Source organism: Somniosus microcephalus, chromosome 27 (assembly GCF_052327205.1).
Source record: "Somniosus microcephalus isolate GS21.2 chromosome 27, FLI_Smic_1.0, whole genome shotgun sequence".
Taxonomy (NCBI): Eukaryota; Metazoa; Chordata; class Chondrichthyes; order Squaliformes; family Somniosidae; genus Somniosus; species Somniosus microcephalus.
In genome coordinates, this window is record NC_141013.1 from 5,179,981 (window position 1) to 5,200,057 (window position 20,077).

General features: G+C 45.4%; 1 protein-coding gene and 3 non-coding genes across 4 annotated transcripts in view; all 4 read left to right on the forward strand.

The window, feature by feature from the left end:
* morf4l1 (mortality factor 4 like 1) overlaps positions 1 to 20,077 on the forward strand; it is a 215,451-nt gene that overhangs the window by 91,751 nt on the left and 103,623 nt on the right. The window lies entirely within an intron of this gene.
* On the forward strand, positions 420 to 534 carry LOC147099911 (U5 spliceosomal RNA). Its single transcript, XR_015073883.1, has one exon. It is a non-coding gene; the product is annotated as a U5 spliceosomal RNA (small nuclear RNA).
* LOC147099912 (U5 spliceosomal RNA) lies at positions 12,115 to 12,229 on the forward strand. The gene has a single exon (XR_015073884.1). It is a non-coding gene; the product is annotated as a U5 spliceosomal RNA (small nuclear RNA).
* On the forward strand, positions 19,721 to 19,835 carry LOC147099913 (U5 spliceosomal RNA). The gene has a single exon (XR_015073865.1). It is a non-coding gene; the product is annotated as a U5 spliceosomal RNA (small nuclear RNA).

A 20,077-nucleotide genomic window follows, 5' to 3' on the forward strand; every position in this document is an offset into this window, starting at 1 on the left:
TCTGAGCTCTGGATCTGTACTCATTGTGTCACTGGCTTCCTGCATGAACTAAAATACAGTTTGCTCACTCGCAGGAACTGTGCTGAGCAAGATTTTTCACCTTAAAGAGTAAACACAGAGCGAGAATAAAAATGCCGAGTCAGCTTGTACCCAAGAATGGAACCCGCCACTGTAAACCCAGCCCACACGCAGCTCAGAGCTCATTTACATACCCATAATGCTGTACATAGTTCTTTGCAAAGGAAAGTAAAATAAATTTTCAGGATTTGATGGTGGTTTTCACAGAGGTTGAAGATTTCAGTTACTTTTCCTGATCTGTGTTAATAGGTTTTCTGTTAGTTTTAGTTCCAGCAGCTCAGTGCAACTTTAAAGAGGCATGTCACCGCCTGGGTGTGAGGAGCTGAGTTTGGTTCTTCAGTGCAGTCTGGTTTTTCTTCAGATTGTATAAATCATTTGCCTTTTACTAAAGATTTCTGTGGAGAGGAGCATTCAGAGTTTGAAGTAATTTTTTGAGGCCTTGCTTCTTGTGGGGTTGTCTAAATGCTGAAAGAAAGATTTATGTTTGGTTATTTGTTATATATATCTGAGTGGTAAGGTCTAATAACTGAGAGGAGTGAGACTTCAGGTACCCAAAACTTAACTTTTTAATTACAGTTAGGAGAGAACATCTCTTATCGGCTGCAGGCATGCACTTCTAATTCTTACTGCACGATGCAAAAATGGAGGATCTTATGAGTCATACCCATAATGCAATTTTACCTTAAATGAACCCTTAATATTTGTCTCCCTCTGGTGGATAACTTAAGCATTACATCCGAGATTACTATATCCCCCCCCCCTCTTAAGTTACAATAATTCTTAACAACATTCTTAAAAAGTCCATAAGGAAACTCCTTTAATGATAGTCCATCCTGAATGAATCTAGCAGGTCGTGATCAATCTCTCTGGCGGCTTGTGAGGCATTGTTGAACGTCTTACAGTCAAGTCCCTGCTTGGTTGTGGTAGAGCCACCTGCTGCTCCTGAGCAGTACTCAGAGTATCTGACTCTGCCACGATGGTTTCCTCTTGATTAAGGGGTCCAGGTATAACTGTCTCTGTTCGTGGTGTTGGTACCACCAGTGCATTTGGATAACTGGGGACCAACTTGTCCTCCAACATTTCCTCTGGAACCTCCAGTTCGATTTCCCTTTGACTGGTCAGTATCTGATCCACATGTCTGCGTACTACCTGACCAGTTCCCAACATGACCGTATATGAATTTGTGAAAACTCTGTAACCCAAACATTACTGCTAATCCCTCTTTATCTAACTGGGAATAGTTTTTTCCGCTGGGGTCAGAGTTCGAGACATAAACCCGATCGGTCTTTCTGTTCCATCTTCCATACAGTGTGAAAGAACTGCCCCCACCCCGTAAGGTGAAGCGTCACAAGAGAGAATGATGTCTTTCTCTGCATTGTAGTGCACCAGCACATCCGAGGATAGCATCAGTTTCTTGGACTGTTCAAATGAAACCCTCTGTTCCTCCTCCCACTGCCACTGTGTCTCTTTGCGCAGTAGTTTGTGAAGAGGTGCTAACACTGTTGACAAGTTTGGCAAAAACCTGTTATAATAGTTTAGCAGCCCCAGGCAAGCTTTTAACTCAGTCACATTTGTAGGATCTGGGGCCTCCTGCAGTGCTTTTACCTTCTCCTTGATTGGATGGAGCCCTGTGGCATCCACTCTGTGTCCCAGGAACACGGCCTCATTCCCCATGAAAGTACACTTACTCCTCTTGAGCCGTAACCCAGCCTTATCCAATCTTTGAAGTACCTCTCTCAGAGTGCTCAGATGCTCCTGGTCGGTTCTTCCCGTCACCAGAATATCATCCAGATAGATCGAAACATGTGGAATCCCTTGCAGTACACCCTCGATAGTTCTCTGGAAGATAGCTGGACTAGATGAGACACCAAATGGCAAGCAGTTATAGGTAAACAAACCCTTGTGTGTATTTATGGTTACATACTTCTTGGATTCCTCATCTAGTGTAATCTGCAAGTATGCATGATTCATCTCCAGCTTCGTGAATTTCTTCCCTCCAGCCAGGTTTGCAAAAAGATCCTCAGTTTTAGGATACTGTTCAAGTTTAGACACCCTATTTACAATCAATTTATAATCTCCACAGATTCTTACCGAATTGTCTGGTTTTAAAACAGGTACAATGGGAACTGCCCATTCTGAACATTTTACGGGTTCCAGAATGTTCTCTCTCAAAAGGCGGTCAAGCTCAGCCTCTACCTTTGGTTTCATGGCATACGGCACAGGTCGTTGTTTAAAAAACCTTGACAGTGCCTCCTTGTCGACATAAATCTTAGCTGGGGGGCCATTAAATGTTCCAAGTTCTTCCTTGAACATGTTCTCATGTTCAATCAACACGTCTTGCACAGACAATTGTTTGCCTCCCTCGAGCTGATTTATTGCTCCCCAATCTAATTTAAGTTCTCGTATCCAGCCCCGACCTAACAAGTTTGGTCCAGAACCCGATACTACAACTACAGGTAGCTGTTCCACGGTGTCCCTGTGTTTCACAGTTACAATAGCTGTACCCAATGTTGCCACTCGTTCACCGGTATAGGTTTTAAGCTTCATAGAGCAAGACTTTAACTCTGGAACTTTTGCACGGTTCCACAATTTTGAGTACTCTTCCCTGTTCATTATGGTAACGCCACATCCAGTATCCACCTCAAAGTTCACCTTGGTGTCATTTACTATCAGTTGCAAAGTGATAGGATCCACTTTAGGAATGTCCTCTACCATACTATGCAATATGAACACTTCGTCTTCTTTCTCAGCTTCTCCACTGATGTGATGTGCTCCCTGTTTTTTCACTTCTCTAACTAAGTTTTGCTTTTCTCCCCCTTTTGGTTTGTATTCCTTTTCAGGGGCTTTTGCCCTGCATGCATGTTTTATATGTCCTTTTTCCCCACACTTGTGGCACTTTTCCTCCAGAAACCTGCATTCCCTTGCCAGATGATCTCCATTGCATCAATAACATGCTTTTATATGCTCACGTTGTGATTTCGGACTCATATTAAACTTGTGCTCAATAAACTGACTTCCAACTTGCTTTGTAGTAGACCAGTATGAACCTTGTATTTCTTGTACATCACGGTTAGCTGTCTCTATTAATTGAGCAAGTTCCAACGCTTTTTCCTACGTAAGCCCAGTCTCGGACAATAATCTCCTCTGCATGCGAGCATCCATTATTCCGCAAACCAGCCTATCTCTCAGCATGTCTTTCAAACTGTTCCCGTAATTGCAATGATGTGCCAGTTTTCTCAACACCGCTACATAATCCAACACAGACTCTCCCGGTATCCTGTTCCGTGAATTAAATTTGAAACGCTGTACAATCTCACTCAGTCTGGGATTGAAATGATCCTTCAGCAAATCCACTAATTCAGTAAATGAGCTGTCTCCCGGCTTATTAGGACTGCATAAGTTTCTCAGTAAACTATACGTCTGACTCCCCACGGAAGTGAGCAAAATAGCTCTCCTTTTCCCGACATCAACTATATCATTTGCCACAAAGAAATGCTCTAGTAACTCACAGTATTCGCTCCAGAGTTGTGTCTGAACATCAAAAGCAGAGAGCTGTCCTACCATAGCAGCCATGATTCAGATGCAGTGATCTTGTATTTTCCCGTCTTCAAGTTGAGATCTGTTAATCCTCGTCGCCAAATGTTAATCCGAGTGGTAAGGTCTAATAACTGAGAGGAGTGAGACTTCAGGCACCCAAAACTTAACGTTTTAATTACACAGTTAGGAGAGAACATCCCTTACAGGCTACAGGCATGCACTTCTAATTCTTACTGCACGATGCAAAAATGGAGGATCTTATGAGTCATACCCATAATGCAATTTTACTTTAAAACACTGGTAAATGAACCCTTAATATTTGTCTCCCTCTGGTGGATAACTTAAGCATTACATCCGAGATTACTATATTATTGAATGTGCAAGTTAAGGTAACTGACTGGCCTGTAGTTGCTGAGTTTATCTTTACACCCTTTTTCGAACAATGGTGTAGTATTTGTAATTCTCCAGACTTCTGGCACCATTCCTGTATCCAAGGAGGATTGGAATATTATGGCCAGTACCTTCGCGATTTCCGCCCTCAATTCCCTCAGCATCCTAGGATGCATCCCATCCGCTCCTGGTGATTTATCTACTTTATAAGTACAGCCAGCCTTTCTAATACCTCTTTTTCAATTTTATCCTATCAAGTGTCTCTACTACCTCCTCCTTCACTATCTCTATGGCAGCATCCTCTTCCTTGGTGAAGATAGATGGAATGTACTCATTTAGTACCTCAGCCATGTCCTCTGCCTCCATGTGTAGGTCTCCCTTTTGGTCTCCAATCGGCCCTACCCCTTCTCTTACTACCCGTTTACTATTTATATGCCTATAGAAGACTTTTCTATTATCTTTTATGTTGGCTGCCATTTTATTCTCATGTCCTCTCTTTGACTCTCTGATTTTCTTTTTCACTTCTCCTCTGACCTTTCTATATATAGCCTGATTCTCAGATGTATTTGCAATCTGACATCTGTCATATGCTCTCTTTTTCTACTTCATCATATTCTCTATCTGTTTCGTCATCCAGGGATGTCTGATTTTATTTGCCCTACCTTTCCCCCTCGTGGGAATGTACCTCGATTGTACCTGAACTATTCCTCTTTAAAGGCAGCCCATTGTTCCACTACAGTTTTGCCTGTCAATCTTTGATTCCAGTTTACCCGGGCCAGATCCGTTCTCATCCCACTGAAATTGGCTTTCCCCTAGTTAAACATTTTTACTCTAGATTGCTCCCTGTCCTTTTCCATAGCTAATCTAAACCTTATGATATTATGATCACTGTTCCCTAAATGTTCACCTGCTGACACTTGCTCCACTTGACCTACCTCATTCCCCAGGTAGACCTACTTCAATTCTTGCTTTGGGTCATTCCGAAACAAGGTGTGTAAATGAAAGAGCAACACCGATATTTTATGGATCAAGAGTTAAAATTAACAGCATGGATACATCAACAAGTCGAGTTTCTGGGATGTGGGCATCGCTGGCAAGGTCAGCATTTATTGCCCATCCGTAATTGCCCTTGAGAAGGTGGCGGTGAGCCACCTTCTTGAACCGCTGCAGTCCGTGTGGTGAAGGTGCTCCCACAGTGCTGTTAGGGAGGGAGTTCCAGGATTTTGACCCAGCGACGATGAAGGATTGGCAATATATTTCCATGTCAGGATGGTGTGTGACTTGGAGGGGAACTTGGAGGTGGTGGTGTTCCCATGCGCTTGCAGTAGAGGTCGCGGGTTTGGGAGCTGCTGCCGAAGAAGCCTTGGCGAGTTGCTGCAGTGCATCTTGTAGATGGTACACACTGCAGCCACGGTGCGCCGGTGGTGGAGGATGTGAATGTTTAAGGTGGTGAATGGGGTGACAATCAAGCGGCTGCTTTGTCCTGGATGGTGTCGAACTTGGTGAGTGTTGTTGGAGCTGCACTCATCCAGGTTTATCCAGCTTCCCCTTAAATGCATCTGTACTATTCACCTCAACCACTCCCTGTGGCAGCGAGTTCCTGTTCTCACCACTTTCTGGATAAAGAAGTTTCTCCTGAAATCCTTATTGGATTTATTAGTGACTATTTTAAGAATCGAAATAGATAAGGGAGAACCAGTGGATGTGGTGTATTTGGACTTTCAGAAGGCTTTCGATAAGGTCCCACATAAGAGATTAGCGTGCAAAATTAAGGCACATGGGATTGGGGGCAAGGTATTGACTTGGATAGAGAACTGGTTGGCGGACAGAAAGCAAAGAGTTGGAATAAACGGGTCGTTTTCCGAGTGGCAGGCAGTGACTAGTGGGGTACCGCAAGGATCGGTCCTAGGACCCCAGCTGTTCACAATATATATTAATGATCTGGACGAGGGAATTGGATGTAATATCTCCAAATTTGCAGAGGACACAAAGCTGGGTGGGAGAGTAAGCTGTGAGGAGGATGTCGTGAAACTCCAATACGATTTGGACAGGTTGGGTGATTGGGCAGAAACATGGCAAATGCACAATAATGTGGATAAATGTGAGGTTATCCACTTTGGTGGCAAAAACAGGAAGGCAGATTATTATTTGAATGGCAATAGATTGGGAGAAGGGGAAGTGCAAAGAGACCTGGGTGTTATTGTGCACCAGTCGCTGAAGGTAAGCATGCAGGTGCAGCAGGCGGTTAAGAAGGCAAATGGTATGTTGGCCTTCGTAGCAAGAGGGTTCGAGTACAAGAACAAGGATGTCTTGCTGCAGTTGTACAGGGCCTTGGTGAGACCGCACCTTGAGTATTGTGTGCAGTTTTGGTCACCTTACCTGAGGAAGGACGTTCTTGCCATGGAGGGAGTGCAGCGAAGATTCACCAGGCTGATACCTGGGATGGCAGGAATGACGTACGAGGAGAGATTGTGTCGATTGGGCTTGTACTCACTGGAGTTTAGAAGATTGAGAGGGGATCTCATCGAAACCTATAAAATTCTGTCAGGTCTGGACAGACTAGATGCAGAAAGGATGTTTCTGATGGCCGGGGAGTCCAGAACCAGGGGTCATAGTCTAAGGATAAGGGGTAAGCCATTTAGGACTGAAATGAGGAGGAATTTCTTCACCCAGAGAGTGGTGAACCTGTGGAATTCTCTGCCACAGAGGGCGGTGGAGGCCAGTTCATTAAATATATTCAAGAAAGAGTTGGATATATTTCTTGAGGCTAAAGAGATCAAGGGATATGGGGAGAAAGCAGGGACAGGGTACTGAATTTGGATGATCAGCCATGATCTCATTGAATGGCGGAGCAGGCTCGAAGGGCCGAATGGCCTACTCCTGCTCCTTTCTTCTATGTTTCTATGTTGCAGTAAGACCAGCCCACGTACAGCTCAGAGCTCATTTACATACCCATAATGCTGTGCATAGTTCTTGGCCAAAAAGAAGCAAAATAATCTTCCTTGTCTTGACAGTGGTTTTCACAGAGGGTGAAGATTTCAGTTACTTTTCCTGATCTGCGGTGAGACGATTTCTCTGTATATTGTAGTGTATGTAACTGTTCTACCTTTAAGAGAACTAGTGTATGTAACCGTCCACCTTTAAGAGAACTATTTTAGGTGTGGCACTACTTTATCCTGGCTGCTGTATACTGTAATACCGACGGTGACCACATCGGTATATAAGTGCTGTGGCAGAATTTATTGGGCAGATTCGCCCTGACCTTCGAATAGTAAAGTCCTGTTTAAGTTACTCTTGTAGTCTGTGTATTACTTCGCTATACAACCCACAGACTTTACAGTGGCGACGAGTTCGATCTTATCCTGCGGCAACAATACTTCTGAAGAAGTAAACGAGCGTCGAGAAGAGGCACCCGCCCTCGTCGTTTTGCTGAGAGAAAACTCGAGTCTGCAGACCAAGAAAGGAGGAAGATTTCAAACACGAAGCCTTCCATCAGCAACAGGCACGGATTGTCCCTTCTGCCACGGTGGTGAGTGAGCCGATCAACACGAGAAGCAAGTCGGCCACGGTGACTGTGAGTAAAGGGAAAATAAAAACAAATAAACGGAGGATAAGGGCGGTGCACTCGACCACGGTCGAGGGGGAAAGGAGCCGGACAGAAGTCGGGCCCAGAGGCGCTGAGACTGGGGCAGCGTGGAGCAGAAGCCGCGGTACAAGTGGGCTGGGGAGCGTCGTGAGACGACTAGACCGCGACGGCGAAAAAGGCCGGACAAATACCGCGACCACGAGGCGCTGCAACCGGGATCGTAAGGCGCGGGAAGATATAAACATAAATAAGCCACGGAGAACTCAGCCACAGCCGGGGAGGAAAGCACCAGACTGCGAGAAGCTGGGAGGCGCGATTGGGGTGAAAAAGGCCAGACAGTGACTGAGGCCACGAAGCGCTGCGACCGGATCGTAAGGCGCGGGAAGAGATAAAAATAAATAAACCGCGGAGAACGCAGCCGCAGCCGGGGAGGAAGCACCGGACTGCGAGAGGCTGGGAGGAGCGATTGGGTGAAAAAGGTCGGACAGTGACCGAGGCCACGAAGCGCTGCGACCGGGATCGTAAGGCGCGGGAAGAGATAAAATAAATAAATCGCGGAGAACTCAGCCGCAGCCGGGGAGGGAAGCACCGGACTGCGAGAGGGCTGGGAGGCGCGATTGAGAGCCGCGCGAGCGGGAGAGACGGAGCCCAAGCGAGAGCCGCGCGAACGGGAGAGACAGAGCCCGAGAGAGAGCGAGCGAGAGCCGCGCGAGCGGGAGAGACAGAGCCCGAGGAAGACTGAGCGAGATCCAGCCCAGCGGCTGAGACCGTTCGCCGTCAACGGGTTGTACCCAGAGCCGGTTGCCCGGCCGAGAGAAGGGAATGCGCTGAAGCCGAAGCGCAGGCTGCGAACCCCGAAAGCCAGCGGCCGTCGCCCGAGGGAAAAGCTTACCCCTCCCGCCAGGGGAAGAAAAGCGGGAACCGCCATCTTGAAAGTGGGCGGGGAAAGAAGATAAGCGCGGGAAACCGCGGGAAGCCGCCAGTAGGCGGAGAAAAAGACAGAAGCGGGAACCGCCATTTTGAAAGGGGCGGGGAAAGAAGATAAGCGCGGGGAAACCGCCATCTTGGAAAAAAATTTTTTTTTTAAAAAGAGTTAAAGAAATATTTCGTTGTTGTTTATCAGGGAGGTGAAGATGCCTAAGCGTGGTAACATCAACGATTTCGATTCCGAGGTAGAAGATTGGGCCACATATGTAGAACGCATTGAGATATATTGTGAGGCCAATAAAATAGAGGATGATGATAAAGCTATAACCTTGCTAAACTCGATGGGGGCGAAGACATACGGGCTATTGAAGCATCTTCTAGCACCAGTTAAACCGACGGATCAAACCTTCGATAATATTGTTGCTGCTCTGAAGGATCACTTGAACCCCACACCGCTGATGTTGGCGGAACGATTCAAATTTTATGCGAGAACGCAACGGAAAGAGGAAAGCAACGCGGAATACTTGGTCGAACTGCGTAGGCTAGCGAAATACTGCCAGTTTGGAGGAAATCTGACAGAGGCATTGCGAGACAAGTTCATGTGCGGGTTGTCGAAGGAAGGAACGCAAAAGCGACTGCTCGAAGAGAACGACCTTACACTGGATAGGGCTATCCTTATTGCAGCATCACACGAAGCCGCAGCGAAAGGAACTGCGGAAATGCAGCTGAAGGCAGCGGTCCTCAGTGTGGATCAAATTACTTCGGGTGCAACGAAATGTTATCGTTGTGGGAAGACAACACACGACCAGAACCAATGCTGGTTTAAAAACCAGGACTGTAGGAAATGTGGCAAACTGGGTCACATAGCCAAAGTATGCCGGTCAGGGAAGAAGACCAACAACCAAAAAAAAAAGCCATCACAGGAAAAGTACAACAAAGTACACAAGGTGGTTGAGAAGAGTTCAGATGAACAGAATTCGGATTCAGACCCAAGCGGCCAGGAACTGGGTAGTCTGAGAATTCATAATGTGCGTAAGGAAGCTGACCTACAAACTATCTGGGTCATGCTAAAAATAGCCGGAGCCCAAGTGAGAATGGAATTGGACACTGGTTCAGCCCTATCAGTCATAAATCGAAGGGATTACAACCGGCTATTCTCACATATACCCTTGAGAGATACCAAGTTCGTATTGCAGACATACACGGGGCATAAAGTATACCCCATGGGAAAGATAAGAGTCAAGGTGAGAGACAGGGGCAAAGAACACCCCGGAATGGACTTATACGTACTACCTGAGGGAGGACCACCACTTCTAGGACGGGAGTGGATCAAGAAAATAGACATGGAATGGCACTACCTCAAAGCAATAACGAGTGAGGACTCGGGGCAGACAATCAGCTCAGACTCTGAAACGGATGACGATAAGACCAGCCCAAGCATGAAAGACAAGTCTAAAATGAACTTGCTGACTAAGGTTGGTAGAACGAATGTGGGCATAAAGGCTTATGCTCCAGAGGAGAACAAAGTTTCAGAACAGAATTCCTCTGAACAACAACAACATAGCTTGACAGAGAATTCTGAGTCTGTTCAAGTTACAGACATATATATTACTGAGGAACATCGAGCTCGAACGCAAACTTATTTCAGATTACGACAGCAATTAGAACAATTGAATTGCCGTCTCGAGCAAGAGATGAAAGCAATGAAAAAGTTCTATGATACCGAATGGGAGAATCTGGAAAGACAACAGAAGCAGCTGGGGAAGAAAAGGGAGCAGGAGCACACAAACCGTCTGCACGAGGAGGCCAAACGAATCAAAGCTGATTCGGCTTCTGAAGGGGCGTGCTCCAATCCGGTGGAACAAGATGTGCCGCAACTGAAGGCGCTGGTTAGCAGGTTGCAGGCAGAAAAAGCTGAGTTGGTCGACATGACTTCCGAGCTCCTACTGAAGTTGGGTGCAGCATCACCGGACGATTCATTTGTGGAAATTCGAATGATGGGGGCTGCGGATGATGGCGAAGTAGAAGCAGCAAAGGAGCCCCAGGACAAGGTTCTAAACAGCCCTGCAGCTAATGGAAAAGGGATGAGGACAGAAGAGTTAACAGTCAGCCAACTCCTCCAGGGCAAGGTTATAAACAGCCCTGTAGTTAATGGAAAAGGGATGATGGCAGAAGAGTTAACAGTCAGCCAACTCATTCATATGCTGAGGGATAAAACTCTAAAATGGGAAAAACTTAAATACGAGCCTCAATCTTCAAAGGGAAGGGAGCTCTCAAAAGTCATTGGAAGAGCTGAGGTGGCAACCCAGACTGAGAAGTCTGCAGCAGAACAGCCCTTGGATGCCAAAAGTACGCTGACGCACGGCAATGTAGAACAACAGAATACTGAAACAGCTACTTCAGTAGAGGGATTGAATAGTCCGATCAATCAATCTCCGAATGAAGTTGAAGTATTGAAATCACAAATGAGGTCATTAGTAAAAGACTTGCAGGAAGCCCAGAAAAAGCGGGATGAATCTGAACGCATGATGAAGTCTCTTCAGGACAGATGTCGGGATTTGGAACAAAAGTCGGCTAACGTCCAGCTGGGTAAGGAGGAAATAGAAGACCCTCTCGCTGGCCTAGCTCAGGACGACACCGAATATTACCATGATCTGTTGAGTGACACTGAATATTACGAGGACCTGGTCTGCCCAGCTTGTGCCGAGAACTCCCAAAGTGCCGAAATCAGGATGAATCACTTAAAGTCTAAGGAACATAGGGAGATGGTGGCGTTACAGCTGGCAGCTGACAATGGAGCCCCGAGAGTCTCCAAGAAGCAAAAAAGGAAAAGACGAAGCAGAAGATGATAACCATCTGAACCATTATTACCTCTACCCGATCACACACGTGGTCCCCCGAACGGAGCCAAATCAGTTGGAAAGTAGGAACATTTCCCAAGGCAATCCAACTGTTTTTTGTTTGTTTTAAAAAGTCAGCAATGCTGGTTCAGAAGTGATGGAAGTAAAGCTGTTAAGTCTAGGGAAGGACTATGGGATGAGTCCCTCTAGCAAGGTGACCCGACTATACCACGGAGGCGTGGTCCGGACCGAGTCAAGAAGATCAGAGACTGAATCTGTGAACTGTTTCCCGCAGAGACTGAATCTGTGAACTGTTTCCGCAGAGACTACCTCTGTGAACTGTTGTAACATGAAGTTGGATATGTTATGATGTTATGTTAATGGGGAATAAATATGTTGTAAGCTAAAAAGGGAGGATTGTAGTGTATGTAACTGTTCTATCTTTAAGAGAACTAGTGTATGTAACCGTCCACCTTTAAGAGAACTATTTTAGGTGTGGCACTACTTTATCCTGGCTGCTGTATACTGTAATACCGACGGTGACCACACCAGTATATAAGTGCTGTGGCAGAATTTATTGGGCAGATTCGCCCTGACCTTCGAATAGTAAAGTCCTGTTTAAGTTATTCTTGTAGTCTGTGTATTACTTCGCTATACAACCCACAGACTTTACATATATCAGTTCCAACAGCTCAGTACAACCTTAAAGAGGTGTGTCACCGCCTGGGTGTGAGGAGCTGAGTGTGGTTGTTTAGTACGCTCTGGTATCTCTTCAAAGTGTATAAATCTTTTGCCTTTCAATAAAGATTTTTGTGGAGAGGAGCTTTCAGAGTTTGAAGTAATTTTTTGAGGCCCTGCTTCTTGTGGGGCTGTCTAAATGCTGAAAGAAAGATTTATATTCATTCAATTATTATAGACATTTCGGGTGAACCCTTTTTCAGAACTGGAAAGGAAGTGAAATAGATTGAAGGCAGGGCTGCGATAGAACAAAAGAAGTGAATAGACATTAAGAGGTATTCAAAATGAGACGAGATGGTGATAGGACAGTGGAGACAAAAGATGGCTCAGATTAGGTGTGAAGTGTACTGGCAGGATGAGAGACAGCTGCCATGTGGGAGAGAGAAAAAAAGGAAAGGGGGGGAAAACAAATATAAGTAAAAATGTAATAGAGGCCGAGGTTATGATCTGAAATTGTTGAACTCGATATTGAGTCCGGAAAGCTGCAAAGTGCCTAATCGGAAGATGAGGTGCTGTTCTTTGAGTTTACGTTGAGCTTCCGTGGAACATAAGAACATAAGAAATAGGAGCAGGAGTAGGCCAATCGGCCCCTCGAGCCTGCTCCGCCATTCAATAAGATCATGGCTGATCTGATCCTAACCGCCAATCCACTATCACAGAACCATCTCCTGAATCTAACAGAATTAGACACACGAAATAGGAGCAGGATCAGGCTACACGGCCCCTCGGCCCGCTCCGCTACCCACAGGGCCATGACCGATCCGAACCTAGACTCATGTTCAAATTCCTGCCCGCTCCCCGTAACCTTTAATTCCCTTTACTTCTAGGAAACTGTCTATTTTTGTTTTAAATTTATGTAATGATGTAGCTTCTACAGCTTTTTGGGGCAGCATATTCCATGGACCTACCACCCTCTGAGTGAAGTAGTTCCTCCTCATCTCAGTTTTGAAAGAGCAGCCCCTTATTCTAAGACTATGTCCCCTAGTTCTAGTTTCACCCATCATCGGGAACATCTTCCCCGCATCCACCCGATCCAACCCCTTCACAATCTTATATGTTTCAATAAGATCGCCTCTCATTCTTCTGAACTCCAATGAGTAGAGTCCCAATCTACTCAACCTCTCCTCATATGTCCATCCCCTCATCCCCGGGATTAACCGAGTGAACCTTCTTTGTACTGACTCGAGAGCAAGTATGTCCTTTCTTAAGTATGGACACCAAAACTGTACGCAGTATTCCAGATGCGGTCTCACCAATACCTTGTACAACTGAAGCAATACCTCCTTATTGTTATATTCTATCCCCCTAGCAATGAAAGCCAACATTCCATTGGCCTTCTTAATCACTTGCTGCACCTGCATACTAACCTTTTGAGTTTCGTGCACCAGGACCCCCAGATCCCTTTGTACTTCAGTACTTTCCAGTTTCTTGCCATTAAGATAATAACTTGCTCTACGATTTTTCCTGCCAAAGTGCATAACCTCACACTTTCCAGTATTGTATTCCATCTGCCAAATCTCTGCCCACTTACTTAGCCTGCCTATGACCCCTTGCAGGTTTTTTATGTCCTCCTCACTCACTACTTTCCCTCCCATCTTAGTATCATCTGCAAACTTTGATATGTTACACTCGGTCCCCTCCTCCAAATCGTTAATATAGATTGTAAAGAGTTGGGGACCCAGAACTGACCCCTGCGGAACACCACTAGTTACTGATTGCCAGTCTGAGAATGAACCATTTATCCCAACTCTCTGCCTTCTGTTAGATAGCCAATCCTCTATCCATGCCAGAATATTACCCCCAATCCCGTGATTTTTTATCTTAAGCAATAATCTTTTGTGTGGCACCTTGTCAAATGCCTTTTGGAAGTCTAAATACGCTACGTCCACTGGTTCCCCTTTATCCACCCTATACGTTACTTCCTCAAAGAACTCCAGCAAATTTGTCAAACATGACTTCCCCTTCATAAAACCATGCTGACTTTGTCCTATTAAATTATGATTATCCAAATGTCCTGTTACTGTCTCCTTAATAATGGACTCCAAAATTTCACCTACCACAGATGTTAGGCTAACCGGTCTATAGTTTCCAGCCTTCTGTCTACTGCCCTTTTTAAATAAGGGTGTTACATTAGCAGTTTTCCAGTCTGCCGGGACCTTTGCCGAGTCCAGGGAGTTTTGGAAAATTATTACCAATGCATCCACAATCCCTACCGCCACTTCCCTCAAGACCCTAGGATGTAAGCCATCAGGTCCAGGTGATTTATCCGCCTTGAGTCCCATTATTTTACCGAGTACCACTTCCTTAGTGATTTTGATCGTGTTTAGCTCCTCCCCCCCTTTAGCCCCCTGTTTGTCCAGTGTTGGGATATTCTTAGTGTCTTCTACTGTAAAGACTGATGTAAAATATTCATTCAGTGTTCTTGCCATCTCCATATTTCCCACCATTAATTTCCCGGTCTCATCCTCTAAGGGACCAACATTTACTTTAGCCACCCTTTTTCTTTTTATATAACTATAAAAACTCTTACTATCTGTTTTTATATTTTTTGCTAATTTACTTTCATAATCTATCTTCCCTTTCTTAATCAATCTTTTTGTTATTTTTTGCTGTCTTTTAAAGTTTTCCCAATCCTCTATCCTCCCACTAGATTTGGCTACCTTATATGCCCTTGTTTTTAGTCGAATACTATCCTTAATTTCTTTACTTAGCCACGGATGGCTGTCTTTTCTTTTACACCCTTTTCTTCTCAGTGGAATATATATTTTTTGGAAGTTGTAAAATAACTCCTTAAATGTACACCACTGATCATGTATCGTCTTACCCTTTAATCTATTTTCCCAATCCACTCTACTCAATTCCGCTCTCATACCTTCATAGTCTCCTTTATTCAAGCTTAGCACGCTTGTTTGAGATCCAACCTTCTCACCCTCTAATTGAATATGGAATTCAACCATGTTATGGTCACTCATTCCAAGGGGATCCTTTACTAGGACATTTTTAATTAATCCCGTCTCATTACACAGGACCAGATCTAAGGTTGCTTGCCCCCTGGTCGGTTCAGTTACATACTGCTCAAGAAACCCATCCCTAATACACTCAATGAACTTATCCTCAAGGCAGCCCTGCCCAATTTGATTTGTCCAATTAATATGATAGTTAAAATCCCCCATAATTATAGATGTTCCCTTATTACAAGCCTCAACTATTTCCTGATTGATACTCAGTCCAACAGAGTTGCCACTGTTCGGAGGCCTATAGACTACGCCCACTATTGTTTTTTCCCCCTTATTATTCCTTACCTCCACCCAGACTGTTTCATTATCCAGCTCTTTTGACCCAATATCATTTCTCTATATTACAGTGATTCCTTCCTTTATTAACATAGCCACCCCACCTCCCCTTCCTTCCTGCCTGTCCTTCCTGATCGTTAAATAACCTGGTATGTTTAATTCCCAGGCATTGTCACCCTGCAGCCATGTTTCTGTAATGGCCACAAGATCATACCCATATGTAGTTATTTGTGCCATTAACTCGTCTATTTTGTTACGAATGCTACGTGCATTCAGATAGAGAACTTTCAAAGATGTTTTGTGACACTTAGTTCCTGCTTTTGCCCTTTTTATTACTTTACCTTTTACTCCATACCTTCTGCCCCTTCCTGACATGCTCTGGTTTTTAATTTCCCCACTGCTACCTAAGTCTATGACCTTCTCTGTTGTCATTTTTATTATTTGCTCTCTAGGAACCTCCCCCCCACTAGTTAGTTTAAAGCCCTCTCTACAGCCCTAGTTATATGATCCGCCAGGACTCTAGTCCCAGCACTGGCCAAGTGAAGCCCGTCCTGATGGAACAGCTCCCTCCTGCCCCAGTACTGGTGCCAGTGTCCCAGGAAGCAAAACCCATTTCTCCCACACCAGTCTTTGAGCCACGCATTTAACTCTCTAATTTTATTTGTCCTAGCCAAATTCGCTCGTGGCTCAGGTAATAATCCAGAGATTATTACCCTTGTGGTTCTGCTTTTTAATTTGGCCCCTAGCTGCTCAAACTCCCTCAGCAGAACCTCCTTCCTTGTCCTATCTATGTCATTGGTACCAACATGGACCACGACAACTGGACCCTCCCCCTCCCACTCCAAGTTTCTCTCCAGCCCAGAGGAGATGTCCTTAACCCTGGCACCGGGTAGGCAACACAGCCTTCGGGACTCTCGCTCTCGGCTGCAAAGAACTCTATCTATCCCCCTAACGATACTATCCCCTACCACTACAACATTTCTTTTCACTCCCCCCACTTGAATGGCCCCCTGCTCCACGGTGCTGTGGCCAGATTGCTCATCCTCCCTGCAGTCCCTGCTCCTGTCCCCACAGGGAGTAAGAGCCTCGAACCTGTTGGACAAGTGCAAGGGCTGCGGCTCCTCCAACACTACCTCCTGGATCCCCGTACCTGCCTCACTTCTAGTCACACCATCCTGACCCTGGCCACGGACTACATCTGCATTAATTAATCTAATTGGTGTGACTACCTCGTGATACACAGAGTCCAGGTAACTCTCCCCCTCCCTGATGTGTCTCAGTATTTGAAGCTCGGACTCCAGCTCTTCAACACGGAGCCGGAATTCCTCGAGCAGCCAACACTTACTGCAAATGTGATCACCGTGAGCATCAATGGTGTTCACCAGCTCCCACATATTGCAGCAGCAACACATCGCTTGATCTCCCATTCTATGTAATTAATTAAATGCATTAATATTATTCTTAAATATCCTCTGCCCCGATTCTAGATGGTGAATATCACAACTTAGAACTATAAACCAAAGAGATTTAAGCTTAAAAGGGAGAAATACTTACCAACCAATCACTTACCCGCTTTCTGGTGACGTTACACTCGGAACAATGCAAGAGGCCAAGGACGGTGAGGTCCGAGTGGGAATGGAGCGGTGAATTAAAATGACAGGCGACCGGAAGCTCGGGGTCACCCTTACGGAATGTACCTCGATTGTACCCGAACTATTTCCTCTTTAAGTGTGAGGAGCTGAATCTGTTCAATCAGTACACTCTGGTTTTTCTACTTCATCATATTCTCTATCTGTTTCGTCATCCAGGGATGTCTGATTTTATTTGCCCTACCTTTCTCCCTCGTGGGAATGTACCTCGATTGTACCCGAACTATTCCTCTTTAAAGGCAGCCCATTGTTCCACTACAGTTTTGCCTGTCAATCTTTGATTCCAGTTTACCCGGGCCAGATCCGTTCTCATCCCACTGAAATTGGCTTTCCCCTAGTTAAACATTTTTACTCTAGATTGCTCCCTGTCCTTTTCCATAGCTAATCTAAACCTTATGATATTATGATCACTGTTCCCTAAATGTTCACCTGCTGACACTTGCTCCACTTGACCTACCTCATTCCCCAGGTAGACCTACATCAATCCTTGCTTTGGGTCATTCCGAAACAAGGTGTGTAAATGAAAGAGCAACACCGATATTTTATGGATCAAGAGTTAAAATTAACAGCATGGATACATCAACAAGTCTAGTTTCTGGGATGTGGGCATCGTTGGCAAGGTCAGCATTTATTGCCCATCCCTAATTGCCCTTGAGAAGGTGGCAGTGAGCCACCTTCTTGAACCGCTGCAGTCCGTGTGGTGAAGGTGCTCCCACAGTGCTGTTAGGGAGGGAGTTCCAGGATTTTGACCCAGCGACGATGAAGGATTGGCAATATATTTCCATGTCAGGATGGTGTGTGACTTGGAGGGGAACTTGGAGGTGGTGGTGTTCCCATGCGTCTGCAGTAGAGGTCGCGGGTTTGGGAGGTGCTGCCGAAGAAGCCTTGGCGTGTTGCTGCAGTGCATCTTGTAGATGGTACACACTGCAGCCACGGTGCACCGGTGGTGGAGGATGTGAATGTTTAAGGTGGTGAATGGGGTGACAATCAAGCGGCTGCTTTGTCCTAGATGGTGTCGAGCTTCGTGAGTGTTGTTGGAGCTGCACTCATCCAGGTTTATCCAGCTTCCCCTTAAATGCATCTGTACTATTCACCTCAACCACTCCCTGTGGCAGCGAGTTCCTGTTCTCAACACTTTCTGGGTAAAGAAGTTTCTCCTGAAATCCTTATTAGATTTATTAGTGACTATTTTAAGAATCGAAATAGATAAGGGAGAACCAGTGGATGTGGTGTATTTGGACTTTCAGAAGGCTTTCGATAAGGTCCCACATAAGAGATTAGCATGCAAAATTAAGGCACATGGGATTGGGGGCAAGGTATTGAATTGGATAGAGAACTGGTTGGCGGACAGAAAGCAAACAGTTGGAATAAACGGGTCATTTTCCGAGTGGCAGGCAGTGACTATTGGGGTACCGCAAGGATCGGTCCTAGGACCCCAGCTGTTCACAATATATATTAATGATCTGGACGAGGGAATTGGATGTAACATCTCCAAATTTGCAGAGGACACAAAGCTGGGTGGGAGAGTAAGCTGTGAGGAGGATGTCGTGAAACTCCAGTACGATTTGGACAGGTTGGGTGATTGGGCAGAAACATGGCAAATGCACTATAATGTGGATAAATGTGAGGTTATCCACTTTGGTGGCAAAAACAGGAAGGCAGATTATTATTTGAATGGCAATAGATTGGGAGAAGGGGAAGTGCAAAGAGACCTGGGTGTTATTGTGCACCAGTCGCTGAAGGTAAGCACGCAGGTGCAGCAGGCGGCTAAGAAGGCAAATGGTATGTTGGCCTTCGTAGCAAGAGGGTTCGAGTACAAGAACAAGGATGTCTTGCTGCAGTTGTACAGGGCCTTGGTGAGACCGCACCTTGAGTATTGTGTGCAGTTTTGGTCACCTTACCTGAGGAAGGACGTTCTTGCCATGGAGGGAGCGCAGCGAAGATTCACCAGGCTGATACCTGGGATGGCAGGAATGACGTACGAGGAGAGATTGTGTCGATTGGGCTTGTACTCACTGGAGTTTAGAAGATTGAGAGGGGATCTCATCGAAACCTATAAAATTCTGTCAGGTCTGGACAGACTAGATGCAGAAAGGATGTTTCTGATGGCCGGGGAGTCCAGAACCAGGGGTCATAGTCTAAGGATAAGGGGTAAGCTATTTAGGACTGAAATGAGGAGGAATTTCTTCACCCAGAGAGTGGTGAACCTGTGGAATTCTCTGCCACAGAGGGCGGTGGAGGCCAGTTCATTAAATATATTCAAGAAAGAGTTGGATATATTTCTTGAGGCTAAAGGGATCAAGGGATATGGAGAGAAAGCAGGGACAGGGTACTGAATTTGGATGATCAGCCATGATCTCATTGAATGGCGGAGCAGGCTCGAAGGGCCGAATGGCCTACTCCTGCTCCTTTCTTCTATGTTTCTATGTTGCAGTAAGACCAGCCCACGTACAGCTCAGAGCTCATTTACATACCCATAATGCTGTGCATAGTTCTTGGCCAAAAAGAAGCAAAATAATCTTCCTTGTCTTGACAGTGGTTTTCACAGAGGGTGAAGATTTCAGTTACTTTTCCTGATCTGCGGTGAGACGATTTCTCTGTATATCAGTTCCAACAGCTCAGTACAACCTTAAAGAGGTGTGTCACCGCCTGGGTGTGAGGAGCTGAATCTAATCATTTAGTATACTCTGGTTTCTCTTCAAATCGTATAAATCTTTCGCCTTTTACTAAAGATTTCCGTGGAGAGGAGCATTCTGAGTTTGAAGTAATTTTTTGAGGCCCTGCTTCTTGTGGGGCTGTCTAAATGCTGAAAGAAAGATTTATATTCATTCAAATGCTGGAAAAACTCAGCAGGCCAGGCAACATCCGTGGAGAGAAGTTATAGTTGACATTTCGGGTGAACCCTTTTTCAGAACTGGAAAGGAAGTGAAATAGATCCAAGGCAGGGCTGCGATAGAACAAAAGAAGTGAATAGACATTAAGAGGTATTCAAAACGAGACGAGATGGTGATAGGACAGTGGAGACAAAAGATGGCTCAG